At 39.5% G+C, this 8,624-nt stretch overlaps 1 pseudogene; it reads left to right on the top strand.

The window, feature by feature from the left end:
* Positions 1–1,738: 1,738 nt before the first annotated feature.
* On the top strand, positions 1,739–1,907 carry LOC138241453 (U2 spliceosomal RNA; annotated as a pseudogene).
* The last annotated feature ends 6,717 nt before the right edge of the window (positions 1,908–8,624 follow it).

Genomic DNA, 8,624 nt, shown 5'->3' with positions numbered 1-8,624 from the left:
TCTTTATAAAAAGATGACCTTAAGTGATCTGAGGTTAGTGCTCTGTGAATAAAATCTGTTCTAACCTCCCAAGTTTATCTTGAAAGTGCAAACTGACTGATAGCTTTAGCAAAGAGAAAGAACAGAGTCCACTGATGATGTAACCAGCTCGAGGACAACATCATGAAAGGAATGGAAATTATTTAATTTATTGCTTTTAACATCATGAAACCTATTTTCACTGTTTTAATCAATTCCACATATTTTAAATAGGATTGAGATTTTCAATTCTGAATACAATTAAGTCTAAACCTGTCAATGCTTTGGTCCTTTAGTGACAAAAGAACAGTGCTGCTTCAGGTTAAAAAGTAATTGCACAATAATGCGTTAAAGAACAGGAAGCATTTACCTGTTCACATTACCCTGGGGTGATGAGTGCAGAGCTACAGGGATCACTGCCCAATTGAAAGTATATCAGGTTGCACACCAGAAAATGTAATGGCCCCAGGATTGTTTTCTCCAAGATGGCCTGATATCAGACAGCATTCTTGTGTTGGGGCACCTTACAAACAGCTTGTCGAAAATGTGACCCACAACATCACACCTGAACATCCCTGTTCTATACTGTGAATTATGCTTTAACTTTGTGTTTTGATGCCTTGCACTTTGGTAAAAGCCACATCACCTTTCATCCCATTACAGAATCTCAGGTTTCTTCTACTTATCACCTTTGCCAAAGTACCAAAGAACAAACAGGAGACCTCCTGTTTCAGAAGGGGTTTTCCAAAGTGTTTGATGTTTTTCATTCATTCCTCTTGTTTCTAATAACTAATGAGATGAAATTATCATGCACTGTCAACATTTTTTTACTTTTGAGTGCATTTGAATTGATATTTCTACTACCGTATTGTGAGAGAGGGAAGTCACCTTTTGCCAAATGTAAACTTGCATTAATTCACTCACTCAAGTTATTCTGTAATGTAAAGCATACAGTAGCCTTCTGTGGACTTTTGCTTCATAAAACTTGACAAAAATCACACTGTGTAATGTCTCCTTTGAAAACAACAAGAGAAAAAAAAACACTAAAACCATTGTGGAGGATTAAGTTTCTTTTATATGCAGGCAGTTTTTGGCCATACCTGGAAATGTCATTGATCATCATATTACATGTAGAATATAATTAAGATCCCTCATCTTCAAATACAATTGCAAATAACGGGCAAATAAAGATGTCTGCCAGACATAATTTTAATTAAGCTGAATAAGAACCACAACACAGAACCATAAAGAAAGACAACCTAAGAAAAACAAATAGGAAAAAAACCCTTTAAAGGTGTACTTAAAATGATATGGTGTATATATACAAATAGGCATGTATGCTTACACACTTCCATAAATACTAGAAGAACATAATAATATAAGGGCTGCTGGGCAGTACAGATATACTGAATTGACAGGCTCTGGATTGTCAAAAACCAGATAGGAAGGAACAGATAGAGCATTACCTTTTGCTTAACTTTGCTATAACTGGATGAGGACCAAATGGAATCCCCGAAAACAGAACTATCAATTATGTCAGCAAGTGGAAGCTTTTTGAGGGGAAAGAGTAGAGGGCTGACACTGAATCAGTTGGACACCAAAGAGTAAAGGAGTAAAGGAGGGGGAGACCTATTAGCATGTAATCGAGGGATGGTGAAGGCTATGAATGAGAAGACCTGGACCTAGTGTATTAAATGAATGTTAAATGTATGGTATGTTATGAGCTGTTTTCGAATAAAAAAAATAATAAAAAAATCTGTTCTTATCAGTTTAATATCTGATACGTCCCCCAACGGGGGACCACATATTAAACGGATTTTTGGAGCTTGCTCCGTCCTCTCCACGCATCGGCCCGGTATTGCAGCGCCTCCGGGAACGGTGCACTACCTTCTCATCAATTTCCCTATGGGATTAATAAAATATTATCTATCTATCTATACTGACACCATGCATTTGCAAACATCCGCTGATTAGTAACCTGGTGGTGATGGACAGGGATAACAAAATGGAAGATTGGAGAGAGAGCAGCAGGGGCTGGAGGTACAGTGGATTGGACACTGGACCAGAAAAGTAGAAAAAGGGGGAAGGGAAAGGATGGAGATAACATGATTAGAAGGACAAATGGAAGCCAAAATAATAATAAGAGGAATTGCTTACACTTATATAGCACTTTTCTGGAAACTCCACTCAAAGCACTTTACAGGTATTGGGGACTCCCCTCCACAACGACCAATGTGTATCATCCACCTGGATGATGTGACGGCAGCCATAGTGCGCCAGAACGCTTACCACACATCAGCTATAAGTGGGGAGGAGAGCAGAGTAATGAAGCCAATTCAGAGATGGGGATTATTAGGAAGCCATGATTATTAAGGGCCAATGGGAAATTTGGCCAGGATGCCGGGGTTACACCCCTACTCTTTTCGAGAAACACCCTGGGATTTTTTATGACCACAGAGAGTCAGGACCTCGGTTTTACGTCTCATCCGAAGCATGGCACCTGTTTACAGTATAGTGTCCCCATCACTATACTGGGGCATTAGGAGCCACATGGACCGCAGGTTGAGCAGCCCCTGCTGGCCCCACTAACACCTCTTCCAGCAGCAACCTTAGTTTTTCCCAGGAGGTCTCCCATCCAGGTACTGACCAGGCTCAAACCTGCTTAGCTTCAGTGGGTTGCCAGTTGTGAGTTGCAGAGTGATATGGATGCTGGCAAAAAAATGGAGAAGACATGACTACAGTTGTTTGGAATTCCAGGGTGGGTTGATGGCATTAGGAGAACTAAAAGAAAAGAGCAGAAAGCATGACAGGAGCAAAGCCATTTGTATTCTGTGGAGAATATCAGGTTGAAGGACTGCTTATTTGACAAGAGGCAAGAAAGCAACTTCATTCCTGGCTTGTAAGAGGTACATGCGATAAGGTAAGGTGTTAGTAAAACCAAGTGTAAGAGATATCTGTCTCCACTGAGACCGAAATATGAGTGCTAGAAAAGATGCATTCAAACTTGTGGGGAGTCAGTGAGCATTTACATGTAGGAAAGCAGAAGTGTGAGATTAGAATTTGACTTCTTCCTGAAGTAACACCATTTGTTGATGCACTACTTAGTTTAGGTATTCTCAGTAGACTTCACACAACTGTCTATTGGCTATTTGTATGTGCATGGAGGTCTCTGTCACTCAGTTTGTGTCTTGCAATCCAGTTTATTTTCTTTGTCTAATATGATCCCTGATTCCTTCTTTCCAACAGCACATTGTCAGTTATAATTTGCGTTTTTCAATATGCCATTTCAATAAGTACAACCATTTGTTCTACTTATTTGGAACTTACATTTTTCCGTCTTCTTTGGAAAAATATGCACATCCTGTATAATGTTTGTGTTCAGGTTTTAGGTATCCATATGTTATAAATGACTAAACTCATTAACCAGAGCTTTGTATTGCACAAGAACAATTAATTAAAATGAAAAGGAACAAGTAAAGGTTTATTCCATACTGAAAATAAAATAAACTTTTTGGCTGTGGAGCCTTCTTCACGTTGTGTTTTTTGTTCTGTTTACAGAAACCTTTACTTGTTCCTTTGCAGCCTAAGCATGCTGATGCAGCTACCTTCTTGAATTGATTAAAATGGCTTTCCAAAAGCACATCATCTCATTTGGTTATTCTTTTTTATTTTGGAAATCAGGGTGATGTTGTGGCATCGCATCAAGGTTAGTGTTGTCGCCTTTCATGTTTTGGGTGTTCTCCCCATGTTCATGTGGCTTTATATTGGGTGCCCTGGTTCCTTTTGGAGATATTCAGGGAGAATGTATTTCTAAGGAACCCAGATATAAATACTTCTGATATAAATTACTTCTTTTTAACTGCTCAGTTGACAGAAATATCTCAGTTTATGTTTGTGCATTTAAATCAGTCATTTCAATAATGGGTAGCATTCAGAGACAGTTTTATTACAGTAAACTTGCTGAAGCCTACAGTGCATCATACTTGTCTTTTCCACAAGATTGGAAAGGCAACAAAGCTCAAAAAGTTGATTTTCTTGGTTAGTGGAAATAAAATTACAAAACTGGCAGAAACAAGCAGATATAATAAGCTATTCCTTTAAATGACTCAATCGCCCTCCAGATGTAAGATGACATATTATGTAACTGTGAAAAATTATTGTTAATCAATAAATATGTATGCAAAAATCTTTAATTGTAATGCTTTGAGACACTTAAAGTGCAAAGCTTATAGATTCTTATAGATGCTTCAATTGTAACCTTACAAAGAAGTGTTGCCAAATGTTACATTTATTGCTGTATCTTTATTGTTTTAATTCAAGAGTACAAACTATTATCAGTTTTCAAATTAATTTAAATAATGAAACATAATGCATACATTTTAATAATGTAACTTCTGTAAATGCTATTATAATCACGTATATACCCAGTACATAGAGTTCTGTTTAAGTATCAAATATTTTACATGAATAATATTATACAAATCCTACTGGCATTTAAACCTGTCCTTGATGTTAAGGACCGTTAACGTCTTATAACTTTAAAAAGTGTGGAAAAATGGAGCCCATGTGTTTCGATAAAATAGCTGATGTAATCTTGTGGGTTACCATTACATGACTAACATCATCCCCAAAGACTTTGCTCTTTGCCAAGTCTAGGCAACGTTTCCATGCTGCAAAGATGAGGCTCTAATTATTGCTGCACTATGTCTTGGATTCCTTGTACTTGCACCATTATTTTGTGTCTAAATTGGAGAACATATAGCATGGGGGTGAAATTTCAATCCCATTGGTCATGGATATATCTTCAAGGGATTACCCCAGGGAAGTAAAAATTGGATTTACAGTGCTAATCTTTTCTTCACAGTCGGCAAGGTTAGTAAAGGAGTAGTTATGAAGAAAAAAAAGCAAATTGGCAAATATCGTATTTTTATTTTGTATTTTAATTCAATCACTCTTTTATTTAAATTTGTAGACTATTTTCTGTGCAGTATTATAAGGTTCTATCATATTTTAAATCTATAAATAGCAACACACAGAACTGTTGTTTGATGTCCAGCTTTAATAAGACAGGTCAAAAGGGTAAAAGTGAAAATGGCATGATTTACAACATAGAAAATAGTTTATTTAGAATAATTAAAAATGTTTGTATATGGAGGGAAACTCGAAGAAAGCTCCACTGCCGAAACGTTGTGTTTCCTTTCTTCTCTTTTCAGCATGGAATAAACCTATTACTTGTTCCTTTGCAGCCTACGCATGCTGACGCAGCTACCTCGTTGAATCATTTTCTCTGTTGTCACTTCACCTAGAACACAGAAGACGGTCACTACCTCCGTCATTGTTTCATCTGTCATCATATGTCATTATTTTACCCCTGAAATGTATATTCTTACTTAATGATTAACTAAGTATGAGAGATTGTGCCTATAAAATAGATTCAGAATTGTTTTGCTACTTTTTAAGTGATAAAATATATAAGTGTGGGCAGATGTCGTAAGAAGTGTGTGCTAGTGAGCATATATCTGAAAGATGATGCATGCATAATTGCACATGGTTTTCTTTTTATCATGCTGCATCACTAAATATGACATAGAGGGAATATGTCTGGCAAAAAATGTATCATTAATTTACCATCTCTAGATTTCACTGGCATAGCTGAGTGACAGGACACACCTGTGAGTGACCAAAACCTGGTCAACTGTGTCTAATGACCCTAAAACAGGATCCTTGTTGCTAAAAGTAAGAGATCCCAGTGCTAAAAGTATTGGGAATCTTGGAAGACCACTGAAGCAATCTTATCTAGCAAAACACCTCTCTATTGGTAACTCTGTGTCATCAGCCAATATTCTGCATGTTGTAAATCATTCAGTATTGACAAATATGGTGAATTGGTGAATTACATTGGTGAATTTACATTGTCACATTTTGTGTTCTTAGGTGAATAATGTAATGGTGCCAGCTGAAGCTTGGCTTAAGCCTCCTTCTGCTGGATTTACATTGGACACATCTGTCTTAATTGGTGATTACAATAACATTCCCCAGGTGGAACATGGGTTCATTTGATTGGCTCTTTGGATAATAAAATATTCCACAGGATCAGCAATTAGGATATAACAGCAGTCAGGTACATAGGGTGGGGCTGCGTCTAAGCTCCTGCAGTTTGGGAAGAGAGTAATTTGAACTGGCAAGAGTTTAGATGGCACAGGAGTAGAAATTTTACTCTGGTGCTTTAACATCAGCAGCCAACCTGCAGTTGTAAATTCCAGATGTAGTTTGAAGGTTTTAAGAGTTAATGGAAAAAACCTTCAAATTTTTATGCAGTGGAGTTTGCTGATGAAAGATAGATCTAGAGTGAATTTAGCATTCTGTCTCTATTATTTATTCCTGAATTTAATTTAAATTTTCCATTGTCACAGTAGAGTTGTTGCAGTACTGAATATGATGAAGCCAGCTGAAGCCTCCTCCTGTTGGCGTTAAATCTGAGATTTCATTTGATTGAACCTTTGGATAATGGAATATTCCGTATTGGGGGGGATATTGGTGGTTGACAGTTTCCATAACCTTAAATCAGTTGCTTCCAAATGCACTTTTTAGTTTTCAGATTGCATTAGGAGAACACCTGTAATGTGTATCCAATGTCATTGCCAGTGTATGTTGCATCCTTTCCATTCTTGAGTTCAAGATAAAGGTGAACAGTTAGTTCCTGCCTTTAGTGCACTGACACACAAAATAATTTAAAGAGCCCGTGCCTCACATTAAAAAAGTGCCTGAACATTTTGGGTGACTGTCTTTGAAATATTACCTTTTTGATTGTTATAAAAAAGGGTAATGAGACTTCATAATTTTGACGTAATATTGTATATTGTATTCAATATACCTACGACTGACTACCAAAAGGAAGTGGTATCCACCATTTCTCTTCTTATCAGCAGTAATGAGTTCCCCCAGGAGGCAAACCGGCTCATCATGGAACATCCACAGGTATCTCAATTTTACCTCCTCCCCAAAATCCACAAACTGGACACCCCTGGACGCCCCATCGTATCAGCATGTAACTGTCCAACTACTTACATCTCAGCCTTTCTCGACAGCCTCATGAGACCGCTGGTTGAAGATCTTCCCTCATACATCAAAGACACCAACCACGCGCTCCAACTTTTTAATGATTTCCAATTTCAGGGTACCGAATGCTACATTTTTACCATGGACATCACATCTCTGTACACCGTCATTCCCCATAATGACAGCCTTACAGGCCTCAAGCACACGCTGGACAAATGCACAGTGCTTGATCCACCCACCCACAACCTGGTACGCCTTGCAGAATTGGTCCTCACACTGAACGCATTCTCTTTCAATAATCTTTTTTACCAACAGGTCAGTGGAGTTTCCATGGGCACCAGAATGGGACCCAGCTATGCCAACATTTTTGTCGGCTGGGTAGAACGCTTCTTCGCTTCCTACACTGGCTATGTTCCTGACCTCTACAAACGATATATTGATGACTGCGTCGGTGCCGCCACATGCTCCAACGATCAGCTTGAGTTCTTCCTGCACCATTTCACCAACTTCCACCCGTCCCTCAAATATACGGTTAGCATATCTTCCACTACTCTTCCGTTTCTAGACATCCACTTGTCTATCAACTACCCCCGACTGTCCACTTCAGTTTATTACAAACCCACGGATTCACACAGCTACCTCCTGTACAGCTCATTTCACCCCAACCACACTAAAAACTCTCTTCCTTTTTCACAGTTCCTTAGGTTACGACGACTATGCAGCGACGACATCGACTTCGAGAACCAGGCCCTCGAAATGTACTCATTTTTTATCAACAGAGGATATCCCAGCAGTGTGATTGACAGGGCCCTTGCCCGAGCCAAAAACACCCCCCGGACCATCAACCCGATCAGGAACTCCCGCCGTAACAACCGCATTCCCTTGGTGCTTCCTTACCACCCTAACACACTTCCTATCCCCAGGACCATTAACCAGAATTTTTCCATCCTACAGGATGATCCCTCCATTGGGGCCCTCTTTTCTGATCGCCCTATCATCTCATATCGCCGACCACCTAATCTGCGTAACCTCCTTGTTCACAGCTCCCTTGACCGCCCTCAACAACCATCCACACCAGGCACTTTCCCTTGCAACAGAGCTCGCTGTATCACCTGCAAGTACACAGCCACCACCACACTCATTCAAGGCCCCTCAGGACAATTCCGGATCACCCAGACAGCATCTTGTACCCCCAGCAACCTTATTTACTGTATCTCTTGCAGTAAATGCCCAGCCATCTATGTTGGAGAAACAGGAAGGAGACTTGGAGACCGCTTCAGAGAACACGTCAGGGCTGTGAAGATTAAAGATCTCTCCAAGCCCATTGTTTCTCATTTCACCTCTGACGGCCACGACCACTCTAATCTCTCCGTCTGTGTTCTCAAAGACGGTTTTCCGAACTCATACATCAGAATTTCTGATTTCTGATTTCTGTCCTCTGCTCCCGCCTCTCACTCCTCCTCCCTCCCAACCTTTGTTCTCCAGCTACTTTACCTTTGCCTACTGCCCTGTCTCTCTCACACCTGAAGAAGGCTCCATGGCCGTGT

This window comes from Lepisosteus oculatus, chromosome 1 (assembly GCF_040954835.1).
Source record: "Lepisosteus oculatus isolate fLepOcu1 chromosome 1, fLepOcu1.hap2, whole genome shotgun sequence".
In the NCBI taxonomy this organism is placed as follows: domain Eukaryota; kingdom Metazoa; phylum Chordata; class Actinopteri; order Semionotiformes; family Lepisosteidae; genus Lepisosteus; species Lepisosteus oculatus.
This window is presented reverse-complemented; position numbering and strand designations above follow the sequence as displayed.